Source organism: Cebus imitator, unplaced genomic scaffold, assembly GCF_001604975.1.
Source record: "Cebus imitator isolate Cc_AM_T3 unplaced genomic scaffold, Cebus_imitator-1.0 Scaffold43, whole genome shotgun sequence".
NCBI classification, from domain to species: Eukaryota; Metazoa; Chordata; class Mammalia; order Primates; family Cebidae; genus Cebus; species Cebus imitator.
The window spans coordinates 3920187-3937607 of record NW_016107358.1 but is presented as its reverse complement, the minus strand read 5'-3'; the positions used below and the strand labels follow the sequence as shown (position 1 = coordinate 3937607).

The following is a 17421-nucleotide window of genomic DNA, read 5'->3' as shown; positions in this document are numbered from 1 at the left end:
GCAGGTTTGTTACATAGATATACACACACCATGGTGGTTTGCTGCATCCATTCCCCGTCATCTATGTTAGGTATTTCTCCTAATGTTATCCCTTCCCTATCCCCCGACCCCCTGCTATCCCTCCCCTAGAACCCCAGCCCCCAACAGGCCCCAGCGTGTGATGTTCCCTTCCCTGTGTCCATGTGTTCTTATTGTTCAACACCCACTTATGAGTGAGAACATGCAGTGTTTGGTGAAACCTCTTTTCTTTTAGGAAAAAAAGCATGAAGGGTTGGAAAGAGCCCTGTTAGCCCTGGCTTGGAGAGCAGTGGGTTCTAGAGGTCTCTGGCAGACAGTGGACCAAGGAGGGCTTCCATGGGCCTCAGCTGAATTAAAGGAAGGTGGGCCCCTCAACCTCAGGCAGGAGCAAGGCAGGGCTGCTCCGCAGATAGGAGTCTGCTTCACCTGGAGGGCAGGGCCAGTGCACGGTGACGTGGTCTGTCTCCTGCTGACACCCTCTCAAAGCCCTGACCCTGAGCAGGCAGGTGGGCATGAAAGTCAGAGCCTTGTGAGGTCTCCAGCCTCCCTGAGAGCCTGCCTGGACCTGAAGGCTTTGGCCAGAGCATTCAACATTTGGCTTTGAACCTGTCTTTGTCTAGGATGATGAGTCTGACATACTTTTGCCTTCATGTCAAATATGTGCTTATAAATGTGGGGGCTGGGAAGAGCCTGACCCTGTGTGTTCATTAGAAAGAAGATGAAACCGGGTGTAGTGGCTCATACCTGTAATCCCAGCACTTTGGGAGGCTAAGGCAGGCGGATCACCTTGGTCAAGAGATGGAGACCATCTTGGTCAAGATAGTGAAACCCTGTCTCTACTAAAATACACAAATTACCTGGGCATGGTGGCAGGCACCTGTAATCCCAGCTATTCAGGAGGCTGAGGCAAGGGAATCTCTTGAACCTGGGAGGTTGAAGTTGCAGTGAGCCGAGGTCACGCCACTGCACTCCAGCCTGGCAACAGAGCGAGATTCCATCTCAAAAAAAAAAAAAAAAAAAAAAAAAAAAAAAAAAAAAAAAAAGAAAAGAAAAAAGAAGATGAAAAGAGAAGAAAGGGGCTTTGAGACCCCCTGTTCCTTTCATTTCAGTAGGAGCAGCCCAGCACCTGGCTGGTCTGGACAACTGAGCGTGTCATATGTGGCTTATGGATTTGATCATAGTGTTGCTGCATTTCTTTTTTTCTCCATTTTTTTCTACTAGTGTTTATTAATGGTCAGCTGTGTACCAGGCACTGTTCTGGGCACCAGAGGATGCCTGGCCCTGTGATGGCCTGAGACAGCTCCCACTATCTGCGCCCAGTGGCTTCCTTTGCGCTAGGCATCTGCTGAGCCCTGATCCCTTGGTGAGACTCCCAATGCTTAGCTTCCTGCCTTTCTTTTAAATATTAAAAGAAAGAAGCAGACTGAAGCAGACTATCAAACAAGTGGCTAATGTTCCCATGTGGCTGATAAACTGGTTATAAGGAAGGTTCCCAAGGAACAGCTCCAAAATCATCTGAGCAGTGATGATCTCGTTTGAATGAGCCTGTAGTCGTCTGTGCTGACCCCCAGGAAGAACGTGTTTATTTGGAGGCAGGAGTTCTGGCGTGTCCACCAATAAGCAGAATGACAGCTGAGGCTCATTGCCTCATTAGACACACCTTGTCCAGGTCAAAGCCCCTCGCTCTGTGTGCCCTGAGGGACTGGAGGGTGGAGCTGCAGGCTTCTTTTGTAGGATAGTATTTCTACTCGTCACATGCTGATCATTAGCTAGCGCTGAGAAATCTTTGTCACATACTTTGAAATTGTAATCATATTTTAATATCAGGATTGGGTTTACACTTAATCTAGTGATGTGTTCAATGAATTCTTTCCTTGACATATGATAGATTGACCTTGTTTTCTTCTTACCCTGAACACTACCCTGGCAATGAGGTAAAAACCAAAGCTCATTGAATGAGTGGCTGAAACATAAATGAAGGAGAGACTGTGCCCATTAAAGTCATTTTGCATAGAAGTTTTAAAAATACCATGTACTGAGGCAGGAGGATCACTTGAGGCCAGGAGTTTGAGACCAGCCTGGGCAACGTGTGAGACCCCATCTCTACAAAAAATTTTTTAAAAAGTAGCTGGGCATGGTGATGCACATGTGTGGTTTCACCTACTCAAAGGCTGAGGTGTGGGGGAATCACTTGAGCCCAGAAGTTTGAGATTGCAGTGAGCTATAATTGTGACATTGCACTCCAGCCTGGGCAACAGAGCGAGACCCTGTCTCAAAAAGAAAAAAGGCATTTATTTGTGTTATGAGGTATTCAAATTGAAATAGTAATTCCAATGAACTCTATATTCTATTTAAGATATGCAAAAAGAAGAAAAGAATTGCCCTTGTAAAGCAATCCTTTCCCACTGTTTTCGAGGTTTCTTTGGGATGTGTATGTGCACGTGTGACTTTGTGTCTGTGCCTGAATGTTGTCTGAGTGATGCAATATTTCTCTGGCATCCTGTGGTGAGTTTAATAGGGACCTAGATGTGAATATCTGAGCCAGGTTGGGGAGGCTTGCCAGACACCTGTCTGTATGAGGAACAAGACAGGCGTGGGCTGGGAACTCTCTCTGAACATGGCAGGTCCGGGTGTGTGTTTGATACAGTGAGGCAGTCTCTCTGTGGGTTCTGGGGAAGCCCAGTGTTGGTCCTTGCAGCCTGAGTTAATGTCTCCTGGTGATTTCTTTCAGAAGGGCTAGGTGGGAGGCACATTTGGGGCTGGGGGAGGTGTGAGGGGTCAGGGCATCTGGGAAGCACACAGGGTGATGTAAGACTCACAAATAAATGAATGAGAGATGCTGCTGCGTTCAAAAACACACGCGTGAAACACAAAGGCTTATGTGGACAGGTGGGGTGGCTCCTGCCTGGAATCCCAGCACTTTGGGAGGCTGAGGCGAGTGGGTCATCTGAGGTCAGGAGTTCGAGACCAGCAGGGCCAATGTGGCAAAACCCATCTCTACTAAAAGTACAAAAATTAGCCGGATGTGGTCACATATGCCTGTAATCTCAGCTACTCGAGAGGCTGAGGCAGGAGAATAGCTTGAACCCAGGAGGCGGAGGTTGCAGTGAGCCGAGATCGTGCCACTGCACGGGAGAAGAATGTGGAGCTGTCTGCTGGGGTGGTGGTCAAGGCCCTTCCCTCCTGGGGGAGGCTCCCCATCTCCTGTTGCCTGTAGGTCCTGGAAAGCCCTGAGCACTGTGGCAGAGAGAGCTGAGTGATGGTCCCGCTGGAAGATGTAGCTGGATCTACAAAACAGGCCAGGCTAGGCAAAGGCTTAGAATGTGAAGATGTGAGCTAGAGCTTCCAGAAAAGTGAGGCCCGGCTGCTGCCACCTTTCACTTGAAAAAGACAAGAAGCTCAGGCTGCCACATAAACCAACGGTGGACACTCAGTTTCAACCCTGCCTCTAGCTTTGAAAGGGTCATGTCCCCAAGACCCCCAACAATGGCGACCTGGAGTGAGCTGTCTCACATCATTAGGACTCAGCTTTCTCATCTATGAGATAAAACTTGGAGTAAATGTTCTTTGAGTCTTTTTTCCTCTTGAAAGTTCATTCGCCCCTTCTCCCAGTCCCTCCTCCTACACTAAGCCTCATTTTGCACACAGCTCTCCTAGCCCCCTCAGCGGACCCTGGGAATTCTTCCTTGGGCCTCGGTCAAAGGGAGAGTTGCCAGAAGCCTGGAGGTCCACCACCCCCACCAAGAATGAAAATAGGGTGTTGTGTGGACAGAGAGGAGGAGGAGGAAAGTAATTAAAGTTAATTATGGAAATAACAAGTTAGAAAGATGCCCTAATTGGAGAAAAACCCAGCCCTCATTGCTTGGTAGGTGAGGAAGTCATTCTGGTTTGGAAGTCCAGGTCCCCTGGAGAGGTTTGGGGGTGACTGGGGAGGGTCAGAGAGCAGCCAAGAGGTTTTTATTTTAAGCCACAGTGGTATCGCCCATTGTTTGAAGGACTGGGGGCCAGGGTATCATAATATTTACAAAGCAGGCCGGGTAAACCCCATGTTGGCAGCCTCATTCCTCCAAAATCAAGGCCACTTCTAGAATTCTCTTTCTCAAGTATAAGGGAAGAGAAAGGTTTTTATTTCAGTCATAAGCGGATTAAAAATAAAAAAACAAGTTTAATATCGAACAAGTTAAAATACACACACACACACACACACACACACGCATACATACATGAAATCTATAGCCTCTTCCACCCTTCTTGATGGGAATAAATGAAAAACTATATTTTCTTCCCACAGGAAACAGAAATCAAAATGAAGATATAGCTATTTTTTTTCCAGATTATTTTTCATTAGAAAATGGATATGTGAAGGAGTGGCAGTTAAGAACTGAGCTGTGGGCCAAAAACCTTTTTAATATTCCTACATGACTGTAACTCTGTAAGGGGACAGAGCTGAGATCAGCAATGTCTTCTGAGTGCTGCATGAAACTGCCATCCTTGGGCTCCCTTTAGCACTGGTTGCTAGAAGCATAGCACATGGGTTTGAGAAAGAACTCAAAGGATCAGTAAAGAGACAGAGACTCAGCATCCAGGGAAAAGGGGGAGAGAAGAGGCCAAATAACCTCCAGGCAGGAGGCCAATTTCTGCGCTAACTAGTTTATAGTTTCCCCTTTGGCCTTCGTGAGGCTCATGATGCAGTTAAAATGATCAGTAACATTTTCATGAAGTAGTTCTTTTCCGTATGCGTGTTGTCAGGCCCGACGGCCTCTTCCATCCTTGTCAAGGGGAGTGCTAACCTTCTCTCCTTTCATATAACACGAAGTAGTCCTTTTCCATGCAGAGACATTTGGAACTATGCTGGAAAGTCAGAGGCTGTAGGAGCAAAGTGACAGTCGTAGCTTTGTTCACCAACTAGCAGCACAGTGCATGAGAAAATCTCAGTGACAACTCTGTCTCCCTACTCCCTAAAATCTGGAACTTAAGGGAACCCCAAATAACGTGGAGAGAAGCATGTCAAGTGTAGCTGCGACAGAGCATGGATTTTCTTGACTTCTTTTTATTTCAGAAGGGGGACTCTTACCTTGCCCTCTTCTTGCATGAGTTCTGTCTATGGAAATGTGTTCATATTCATCTCCTTTTACCTTGAAATAGACCCAATTGAAATGGCAACCGCTGGATCTGGCCTGGTCAGAGGAAATGGCTTTAATAGTCTTTTTTTTACTTTGGATTTTAAAAACAAGAAAATGAACACTGCTGTCGCTGAGGCCCCTCAAATATTACCCTTCAAGGCTATTTTCCATTACTCAGTGAAAAAGGAATGGAAATGTATTTTGTTAGTAAAGGAAGATTGATGAGATCTTAAACTCTGTTTGCAGATTTGTAATAGTCTTCCAAAAATCCCTGTGCTCAAAGTAAAATTATGGTTTCCTTCCCTGTGACCTGTTTTGATAGAATCATAGAAGGTCATGGCTGGATGAAACCTTAGAAATCAAACAAATCCCTCATTTACAGATGAGGAAACTATGGTCCAGAGAGGTTAAGCCCAAGGACACTGAGCTAATTAGTGGGCCTTGAGAGAGAACGAAGAGTTGCCTTTTGTTCCCAAGGAGGGCCTGGTGGCTCCATTTTGTGGGTATGCATTGTAAGTGCTTTTGTGTGGTGACACCAGAACTTTTTAGTAGAAAAGGAATTCTTTGAAATGTGAAGCCAATTCTCTCCCTGCCAAGATACTTAAAAAGCAACAGCAGTGAGCTAGGACATCTGTCTATCATTGGGAATTTGGGAGGCAAATATTTTCACAGAACCTAAGTGTTCAAACAAACACGAGTAGCAAATATGGTCTCAACTCCAGCTGAGCCATTAAAACTTGGACAAGAGAAGTAAGAGAAAATGGAAATAGAGGGTGGATAGGAAATCCAGGGCTCCAGGATTCTTGTATGAATTCCATGAAAAACGAAGTTTGAGTCATTCAAAAAGACATGAAGTCCTACACCATGATCCCATAATTGTTGGTTTCAAGGAAAGAAAATGAACTCATAAGTCTCTCCTTTGGAACGTAGATTCATGGTGAGGAATTGGCAGAGCTGAGCTAGCCTATGCTTAGAGGATTGGGCAACCTGAACCAGGAAGAGTACTGCTTTTTCCCTGTAGGGCAAGGGTGGACTTAGAAATGTCAGAGGCATGAGCTGGACCTACAGGTTCTTAAATAGCTTTTAGCCAGGACTTGACTGGCAAGGGGGGTCCTGGTCAGGGAGAGGTCATGGATAGGAAAAATGCTGGGATGGGAGCAAGAACAGCAAGGCCAAGCTATTATCCTGAAGTAAGACAAGGGTAAGGTGAGAGCTACAACACAGAGCATGGGTCTAGGTCTGTTCCATTCACAGGGCTTGGTGGGCGATAAGATTTGGCTGTGCCCCCACCCAAATCTCTTCTTAAATTGTAGCTCCCACAACTCTCAGGTGTCATGGAAGGGGCCTTGTGGGAGGTAACTGGATCATGGGGGTGAGTCTTTCCCATGCCATTCTCATGACACTGAATAAGTCTTACAAGACCTGATGGTTTTACAAGAGGGAGTTTCTCTGAACAACTTCTCTCCTTCTCTCTTGTCTGCCGCCATGTAAGATGTGCTTTTCACCTTCCGCAAGATTGTGAGGCCTCCCCAGCCATGGGGAACTGTGAGTCCGTTAAACCTGTATTTCTTTATAAATTACTCAGTCTCAGGTATGTCTTTATCAGCAGCATGAAAACAGACTAATACAGTGGGAAAAGGTGAGGTGGGGACAGGTAAATTGAGCTTTTGACTTTAAGGCTTCCAGTGCTTTTCAGGTGAGAGGTGTGTTAAGGGGAAGGTCTTCCATCCCAGAGCAATTCTTTGATCAACCTCATACACCTTCCCAAAAGGTGTACCATGGCTACAGGGTGGCCAGGAAGACTCCCTCTAGAACTGATGAAGACGGGAGCCCTTGGGAGCATTGTTCTCTAAACCTGTTGTCCCCTCTAGGGTGTGAATGGAGTTTTCAGGCACTGAAATAAACCTGATTCTCCTCTTCTTTGCATCAAAAAGCTGTGATCTTTGTAGCCAGAGAAACAGAATTCTTTACTATCCCATTCAAAATATTCTTGCGTAGATATGGAAGGATCATGTCGTCTTCACTAAGAAATTAAAGTGAGTGGCAAACTTAGTCTTCGGGCTTATATGGGGAATATATACAACAGCCTACGTGGTTGACTTGAATAACTGACTAAGAAAGTAGCTTCCCCTGGTGCAACAGCTATTGGAATTCCATCATTAGTGGTACATTCTTTAGCATCCACCATAGCCTGAACAGTGCAGCTTTCTTTTAAAATGCAAAGTACTTCTGGGAATAAACAATACATAAAATCATTATCTTTCAGTGTAAATGAATTCACTAGTCCAGGGGCTCAGGGCTGAATGACAGCTCTTGGTAAGGACTGGAGAGGAAGGAAAACTGAGAGGTTAAAAGTAAGGTGCAACGTTTGAGAGGGGAGAAGACACTGCAGGCATATTGATTTTCCATCATGGTGGAGGACAGTCCTGGGAACCAGTGCCACTTATCTGGTTTTGATAAAACACAGAAGGACATGAGCAGACTCAGATGCCAGGTAGCATCTTGTGTGTCCAGGGAAAGGCCCAGAGGACAGAAGCTGGTCCTCCCAGTGGGTTGCACTTCCATTAAACAGAGTCACCATGCATTCATACACTAATCCACACTTTCCAGTATACTTCCATAATTGATATTTTACTTCCTCCCCAGAGTACTCTGATGGAGTAGGAGGTAGTACTATGAGAGCAGCAAATTTTATGGAAGATGAAAATCGTGGCTCAGGGAGGTTAACTGATTTTCTTGATGTCATAATGTCAGAGGTTCCCTGACCACCTTGATGGATTCCTGGGAGATTTCAGAATGGTGATGGGGAACATGAACTCACTGAAACGATATTCAAAGTTTGCTTTTTGCAGGTGCAAAAAGCAAAGTTTGTAATTTTATTGAAGATACTTTCACTACTTTCAGATTCTCAAAAGATGCATCAAAAGCTTAAGCCCTCCAGGATTTTCAGTGTGTAACTGGAGAGGTATAGGGAAAAACTGGCTGACCACAACCCTTGTGGGAAAAGAGTGGAGCCCATATGCGAAGGGGAGAGTTCAGGCTGGGAGTCACAGTCCCTCCCTGCCTAACATAGCTTAAAAGTTCCTTTCACGAGGTCAAGAGATCGAGGTCAACATGGTAAAAACCCCGTCTCTACTAAAAATACAAAAATTAGCTGGGCATGGTGGCGCGTGCCTGTAATCCCAGCTACTCGGGAGGCTGAGGCAGGAGAATTGCTTGAACCCGGGAGGCGGAGGTTGCGGTGAGCCGAGATCGCACCATTACACTCCAGCCTGGGTAACAAGAGCAAAACTGCGTCTCAAAAAAAAAAAAAAAAAGTCCCTTTCACCAGCAGCAGTGATATCGCCATGTCACTACACAGCCATGGAACTTCCATGTTCATCACTTGTTCAGAGGACCCTGTGTGAGGGCTATCCGAATGCTCACATACCTGCCTGGTACAGTGCCAGCACTCTGTCACGTGTAAGCCTAACTTGAAGAAAACCAGATTATTAAAACTCATTTAGCCTCTAGTCCCAGCTACTTGGGAGGCGAGGTGGGAGGATCACTTGAGCCCAGGAGTTCTGGGCCGTAGGACGCTATGCTGGTTAAATGTCTACTAAGTTCAACATCACTATAATGACCTCCTAGAAGCAGGGACCACCAGGTAGGTTGCCTAAAGAGGGGTGACCCAGCTCAGGTCAGAAACACAGTTAAAACTACCACACTGTTGAGTAGTGGGATTGTGCCTGTGAATAATCACTGCATTCCAGCCTGGGCAACATAGCAACACCCCATCTCTAAAATCATAAATAAAAATGATAAATTCTAAAAATCATGTAAAGGCCAAATACGGGAGTGGGGCAATTTTCTACTTTACAAAATGATGTAACATTTTCCTGAAGCAGTTTTAGATATAAAGTGTTAGTTTCTAGGCTTGTCATGCCTGCGCTTACTTAGAAATACTTGATTGTATCTAGTGTGATGCTCTGTGTGTTGTTTAGCTTAGGTGAACTTCATGTGCCAATCGAGAATACCGCTCATGGGGTGGCCAGCTAGGATGACATCAGAAAGGCCAGACCTGTCTTTCACAAGCCCTCCTTGTTCAACTACCATTACTTTGCTCATTCTTACGTAAGGTGTCGACAATGAGTTTTTATTGATGAAATTCATGTTGTGGTAGTTAGTTTTCGTTGGTAAAATTACAGGAATTCAAGATGTACAGATTAGAGCTTAGAGGTCCTCTTTCCTCTTAAATGAAGAGGATCTCAGAATCCACTCAACTGTGGATCTGTTCCCTTTGGGGATATTTTCTTAGCTTGAGCCCGGTTAGCCTTATAGCCATTGGTTAAGAAATGAGATAATACAGATGACAATGTTTTGAATCTTGCTGGGAGATGTTGCTGTATCGGTGGTGAGCAGGCCTTTTACAGGATATGCTTGGAGCACCTAAACAGAGAGCTGAGAGCTGGGACTCCAAGTTTACAGGACTGCTTCACTAACTGTTTTGAGCCTGTTTTCCTTTGGAGAATTTGGTCAGGGACTTGCTTTTTTTATTACCTGCTAACAAGGTGGTAGAGGAACACTATTTTCCCACTCCAATTTTCTTGAAGCCTGCTGTGATCTATCAAACCAAAGCAAACCAAACAAAATTCTTAAAGTTGCCCATGACCAAATTAAAATTAAATAGTTTGCAGTACTGTTATTTTTCAGAGGGTCATTCATCATGCACATGTAATGTAGAATTTGCCTATGTGGATTCTGAACATTTTTATTACTCCAGAGATAGTATGAGGGAAAAGTCTACCATGGAAGAGGATTGAGGAAGAGGATTTCTTCTTCCTAAGAGATTCAGGAAGAGGAAATGAAAGGCAAGGACAAGAAGACAGCTTGGGGTAAAGGTCCTGGTGAGGTCTTCAGAGTGTAGATGAAGATCTGACATAAAGCACTGGAGAGGAGTCCAGAGAGATGGGTTCCTTGTCTCTGTAGGGAAAGAATGAAAACATTAGAAAGACATGCGCTTCTTTCCTGTAGAAGAGTTCTAGAAAGTAGTAGCTTTGGCCAGGCGCGGTGGCTCACACCTGTAATCCCAACACTTTGGGAAGCCAAGGTGGGTGGATCACTTGAGGTCAGGAGTTTGAGACCAGTAGTAGAGACTGGTGAAACCCTGTCTCTACTAAAAATACAAAAATTAGCCAGGTGTGGTGGCAGGTGCCTATAATCCAAACTACTTGGGAGAATCGCTTGAACCAGGGAGGTGGAGGTTGCAGTGAGCTGAGACTGAGCCATTGCACTGCAGCCTGGACAACAAGAGTGAAATTCCATCTCCAAAAAAAAAAAAAAAAGACACAACTTTATTATTTCTTAAGGCACAGTTTTATTATTTCTTAATTTATAAAATACTTAAATGTACCCAAGATAAGTTCTAGCTGGCCTATTGGCCGGGTATGACCACGATATTTATGAAAAATTTCTCTTATCATTTTCAGAAATCTGTTTGAGAATTGTCAGCATTTTAGCTTGTCTCAGATTGCCAGCATGGACCACATCTTTGTAGGTGCTCCCCTAGTATCATTTTTTGTAAAGCCAATTAATAGACAGTTATTTAATGTCTATCTAACTGTGCTAGGCACTGAGGGGAACAGCAGAGGAGCATTAGACTTAGTTCTGAAAGAACTGGTAGGAGATGCTAATTCGAAAGACATTAGACAACTAGCCACCCATTTCCAGCATTTCATGGTTCACGAGTGTCATTATGACGGGATTCAGAGGAAGGGAATATTAGTGCAGGCAAATGTGAAGGCTTTGAGCAGAAGATAGGATTTAGGTGGAAGCTGTATTCTAAAAGCTTAGATATGTATTTTTACAGGGAAAAGAGAATCTTGGAAACAGGCAGGAGGCTGGGTGAAAATGGGGAAGAGGGAAAGCAGCCTCTACATCCTTGCAGCTATGTCACTGTCAACGCGAGGGCTTAGGAGGCAACTGGCCCTGTTCACCACTCTCCGAAGCTAGCCTTGGCCGAATTCTAACCAGTCAAGCAGACATCTGATCAGTACTTTATATGGCAGGTTGGCAGTTAGAGTACCCCTTCCTCCGCCACCATCAAGTCAAAAAAGGTGAGAACAACAAAACTCACACCTAAAAAAATGTAAGGCCATGCTACAATTCATTTGCTAACCAGAGTTAATCTGCAGGCCTCTGTGGTGCTGTTTTTGGGAACTAACAGGCTCATGCTCACACATGAAGGATACCAGGAAGTAAGAATTCACACAGGAGGACAGAGGAGGACGTAGAGGAAGTGGATGTAGCCAGCTTGGACTGAGTAGGAAGGGGCTTCCCAGGCCCCAGGAGGCCCCATTGAGGCTGGCTTCAGGTGGGCAGATTTCACTACTGCGGCTCACCTCAGCACGCAGAAAAGGTCGTTATCACCACATAAACGAAAGGCACTAATCTAAAACACTTTGCTTTCATTGAAATCAAACACAATTAACTTATTATTTTAACCACCCCGTGGAGTCCATGGTGGAATTTTAAAAACCAAGGAAAAGAATATGATAACTTTCAGAGAGTTCAAAGAACAGTCAGGCCGTTTTATCAGTACAATTGTTTTGGAGGTCACTGTTTTTTGAAAGAATTAAAAGTAGAAAGGTCCTCAGGGAACATCTGTCCAGCCTCCTTGTTTTACAGATGAGGACGCGGAGGCCGGAGACTGAAGGCACTTGCCTCAGTTACTTAGCTGTTCAGAGCAGGGTCAGGATTAGGACGAGACTGCAAAGAGTCTGGGTGAAGTCCTATGCTCTTTCAGTTAAATTTGTCAGATAATTATGAGTATTTAATTAACCTTATAGTTTTTCTAAAAGTTTTGGTGAAATACAATTCACAGAACAGATAATTCACCCCTGTGACTCGGACAGATCAGTGGCCTCTACAATATCGGCATGGTTGTGCATCCATCAGCAGAAGCAATTTTAGAACATTTCTCGTTACCCTAAAAAGAAATTTCATGCCCCTTTAGCTGTCAGCCCTTGATACACCCATTTGGCTCTTTCTACAACTTCTTGGGAGAAATGGCCATTCAGAATGCCTCCTAAGTCTTAGGCAACCACTAATCTGCTTTCTGTCTCTGCAATTTGCCAGTTCTGGACATTCCATAATATAAAGTCATACAACATGGGGTCCTTTGTGACTGGCTTCCTTCACTTGGCGTGTTTTGAAGGTTCATTCATGTCATAGCATGTTTCATACTTCATGTCTTTTTGTTGTTGAATATATCCCATTGTATGGACATACCACATTTTATTTATCCTTTGATCCGTTGATGGACATTTGAGTTCTTTGTCCTTTTTTGCTATTGTGAATAATGTTGCTATGCACACTTTTGTACAAGTTTTGGTGTAGACATGTGTTTTTGTGTCTTTTGGGTATCTATGTAGGAGGTGAATTCCTGGAACAGGTGGTAACTCTGTGTTTAATCATTCCAGGAACTGCCAGGCTGGTTGACTGCAGAATGGTGTCCAAAGCGGCTGCCCCATTCTGCATTCCCATCAGCAGTATATTAGAGCTGTGATTTCTCCACATTCTCAGCAATGCTTGTCATTATCTGTCTTCTCTGTTAGAGTTATTTTAGTGGGTGTGAGTAGTATCCTTTTGTGGTTTTGATTTGCACATCTGTGGGGGCTAATGATGCTGAATATCTTTTCATGTGCTTGCTGGCTACTTGTATATCTTCTTTGGTAAAATGTCTATTCAGATCTCGGCTGCTTTCAACTAACTGGGTTATTTGTCTTGAGTTGTCATAGTCATAGTTCCCTATATATTCTAGAAACAAGCCCCTTGTCAAATACATGATTTGTAGAAACTTTTCTTCCACTCTGTGGGCTTTTTCACTTTCTTGGTGGCGTCTTTAAAGCATGTAAGTTTTTAATTTTGATGACCTCATAGGACTTTAAATGGTGAATTATTTTCTCTTTGTCTTTGGGTCATTGACAAATAGACATTAATAAGCATGGTGGTGATAAAAATGTTTGCTATGTGATCTGTAAGAGGGAATTTCAGTTTAACATAAAGGGCAAAATGAATGGATAGAAACTGTAGCATTAGAGGAAACAGCAGAAAGCAGGGTGCGGTGGGAGAAGATGTGGTGTGGAGAAGGGCAGGCCTATATATCCAGGAATCACCCTGGTTACTGAATATCAAAAGGTCCCTCTTCAGTGTCATTGTCAGAAGGAAATATCCTTGAGGAACAGAACTCGTGTAGTTAAGGACAAACACAAGGAGATTATAGTTTAACATTTTCTGCATGCTCTTGCTTAGAATAAACAGGGCCCCAATAGCAATAAATGCTTACTAATGAAATCAGGTGTACATGCTCATTCCCAGCCTGGCTGGGCTATGACATGCACATAATACAGGATTTTTGCTGGATGAATGTTTATTTATGCATGAGTAGCCCGTATATTACGTTTGCGGATGAAGCCAGAGTTCCAGGTTGGTATCATCATTGTATGAATAGAATGGAGTTGTTTTTCCTTATTATTTTCCTTGTCTTTCTCCCTTTACCTCCCCCAACCCTGCCACTTCCCATCTAAACACAGGAATATACTAATCAGGGAAATATGCACTGCTGTTTAGCAAAGGGGTCAAATCCATTTGGATGGAATTCCAGGCTCAACAGGCTGACAATGGCAGGAAACTGGGCCCTCAAGCCAGCTGCACTGGGAGGCTGTGGAGGATAGCGTGTTGAAAGAGGCGGCCCTGGGGTATGCTGCTTTGGCTTGCTTTATGTTTGGAATGCTGCAATTGTTCCAGACACAATGAGGGATCTGTCTGTCCACACAGGAGCAGTTATAATTACAGGAACAGAAGCTAAATTACTGCTCTTAATTGCAAGTGATTCCACAGCAGCCTGTATACAACACTACTGATCTGTCCTCTGGGCTTTACGGGGACAGGCAGGATTTTTAATTTAATGTTTTTGGTGATTATGGTTGCAGACCTTATGCTTTATGTCCACTTCAAATTGTAATGCCCTCCAGGTGATCCCAGGGTCCCTTCTGCTTCAAGGTCATACCCTTCTGTACTACCTTTCTTGTTGATTTTGATGACTCAGACCAATGCATGGTGTTACCTCTGCTGAGAAGACAGGGCGTTCAAAGTGCATCTGACTCTGGTGTCCTAACACCTTGCTTTCTTGCTGCCTTTGAGGGGCAATCATAACATCCTGTAGAGATGTCTTCTTGTGTATGTGACTTAGGAACCACTTCCTACTTAGGAAAGAAGGTTGACATCTGGCCTGGCATTGTGTTCCGGAAAAGGCAGCTGCAACAGATGTGAGTTTATAGCAAACATTACCAATAAGTGGATGTTCTTTTATTGTGGAGTAGGATCTTTGTCCCTTTGTCTGTTAGGAAGTGTTTTGGGAAAATTCACCACCCTTGATAACTTAAACCATCATTCATTCATTCATTCATTCATTCATTCAGCAAATGTTATTTGAAGGTCTACTATATGCCAGTATTAGGAGTGGGATGTAGAGTATATGCCATTAGTAGGAGTAGAGCAGAGAAGGCCTACTCTATGAGCTTACAGTCTCTGTAGGAGTCCAAACACATAAATGAGTAAGGCAGTGTGATAGTGTCATGACACAATTATGCATGTTTCATGGCCTGCAGATAAGGAATGATGAAGAACATTCCCAGAAGTAGCCACAAACCTTTCCTTACATAACATTGTCCAGAACTGAGACATGGCCCAATAGTAAAACAGTCACTGGTAAGGGGACAGGCTAACTCTTTGATCAATCAGGCATGCCCAAGGAAAAGGGAGAAGAGACAGATTTCCTTGAAGCCTACGGCAAAGGTGGGAGATTTAGGTATCTGAACAAAATCCAGCCTCTGTTTATAGGAGAAGAGAGAATGATGCTGAGAGATACCCAATAATATCCACTGCCTTGGACAGACAAGTCAGAGAGCTCACTGGCAGCAATGTAGGGACTGGGGATGATGGGGGCAGATCGAAGGTAGGGACACAGTTGGGAGGTGCTGCAGGATTCAGGAAGGGGGTTGAGAACTGGAACTGAGGCAGATACACATGCCAAGGAGAGGAGGGATCAGTTCTGAGAGCTGCAAGGAAGAAGAATCTGTAACAGGGATTTTTAAGCCCTGGGGGAACATTGATCCCAAAGAATCTGATGCTAGCAGTTTTACATTAAATGTTAAGCTTGCCCACTTGTCCCATTAGCATCAGTGTGACCTCGATGGCCAGGAAGGTTGGCTGGTCGACCCTTTGTTGGGGCATTCTTGGTTCTGATGGGCACCAGAGATTTCTTTTTTGGTGGGGGAAAGGGGGACAGGGTCTCGCTCTGTCACCCAGGATGGAGTGCAGTGGCTTGGTTTCAGCTCACTGCAACTGCCACTTCCCGGGTTCAATTGATTCTCCTGCCTCAGCCTCCTGAGTAGCTGGGATTACAGGTGTGTGCCACCACGCCTGAGTAATTTTTGTATTTTTAGTACAGATGGAGTTTTGCCATGTTGGCCAGGCAGGTCTCCAACTCTTGACCTCAAGTGATCTGCCCACCTCAGACTCCCAAAATGCTGGGATTATGGGTGCGTGCCACCATGACTGGCTAAATTTTTGTATTTTTAATAGAGACAGGGTTTCATCTCATTGGCCAGGCTGGTCTTGAACTCCTGACCTCAGGTAATTCACCCACCTCAGCCTCCCAAAGTGCTGGGATTATAGGCGTGAGCCACAGCGCCCAACCACACCAAGAGATTTCTAACCACATTAGGCAGGAGGAGGATGCAAGAGAAGCAGCATTGATCAGGCACTGGCTACCTATATTACCCACTGCTTCCATAAGTACTCAGATCATCCCTCATGGTGATGATCTGATGCCCATCAAGCAGATGGGGAAACCGAGGAATTTATGCAGCTCGATGTCCTACCCCTGGTAAATGGCAGCTGTGGGATTCCAGCTCGGGCTTGTGTGAGTCACAGCAGGACTCTGCCTGTCACCGGTGCTGCCATATTTGGTCCACACATGAATTGCTGTGATTATCAGCTTTTTTCTTTCCTGGAGACCTTTGGTGGCCTCTGTTTATGCAGCTGAAGGAGACAATTACGACCTAATTCCTGACAGTTTTGGGAGCTGAGAGCAGAACATTCAAGGAATGACATCATGTGGCTTTCCTCAAGGTTATTTCCTACTGGTGATCTCTGCAAAGATCACATTCTTTAAGGATGTGTGGGGGTTGGAAACAGACACTATTCTGTCAGGCAAGAGATGCTTGGAGCAGCTGTAATGGGCAGACGTGTGTGTGTGTGTGTGTGTGTGTGTGTGTGTGTGTGTGTACATCCTCTGTGACAGGCTTTGCTGGTGAATACACATGCCGCCCCCCCCACACTTTGCTAAAAACAAACCAGGTTGGCTGGGCTGCATGACTCATGCTTGAACTGGAGTCTTCACCCTGAGACAATAATTTTCATTTTAAAAGCAAATGCTGAACTCAACAGCTACTGGGGTAACTTTGCCTGTATCTTAATTTGGCTTATTACAGACAGCACCTCCTTAGCTATTTGAAGCAGAACTTACTTAAGTGGACCTTCCACAACTCTCTTCTTTTTCCTATTCAGGGCTCACATAGGAATTGTCTGCAGCTGGAGACATAAAATGACGGTAGGATTTGGAGTCAGGGAGTCCTGATTACATGTGTGTGTTCTTTGCTTTTATTATCACACAGTGGTGGGCAATTTACCCATCTAAGCATGAGGTGCCTCGCATGTGGAATGGATAGAACCCTGCTGTATTGGAGAATATTCATCCATTCAAGGCAATGCATGTGAAGCACCTGCCACATTGTAGATGCTCAGCCGCGTGGATGTTAGCGTTGACTTCGTTGCATGTTCTCTACTTAGCTATCATTTCCTTCCATCCTCCTTTATTTTGCATTAATTTATTTCTGTAAAGGAGGAAGCTGCTGGGCACAGCAGCTCACATCTGAGGTCACCACTTTGGGAGGCCAATGAAGGAGGATTTCTTGAGGCCAGGAGTTCAAGACCAGCCTGGACAACATAGCGAGATTACTGTTTCTAAAGAAAAAATTTTTTAAATTAGCCAGACATGGAGATGTGCTTCTTGTAGTCCCAGCTACTCAGGAGGCTGAGGCAGGAGGCTCACTTGAACCTAGGATTTCAAGTTATGATTGTGCCACTGCACTCCAGCCTGGGTAACAGAGCAAGACCCTATCTCAAAAAACAAAAACAAAACAAAAAACAATTTCAAAGGAGGAAGTCATCAGTT

General features: G+C 44.6%; 1 pseudogene; it reads right to left on the bottom strand.

Annotated features, from left to right (window-relative positions):
- Window positions 1-4711: 4711 nt before the first annotated feature.
- LOC119470903 lies at window positions 4712-4830 on the bottom strand (annotated as a pseudogene).
- Window positions 4831-17421: the final 12591 nt, after the last annotated feature.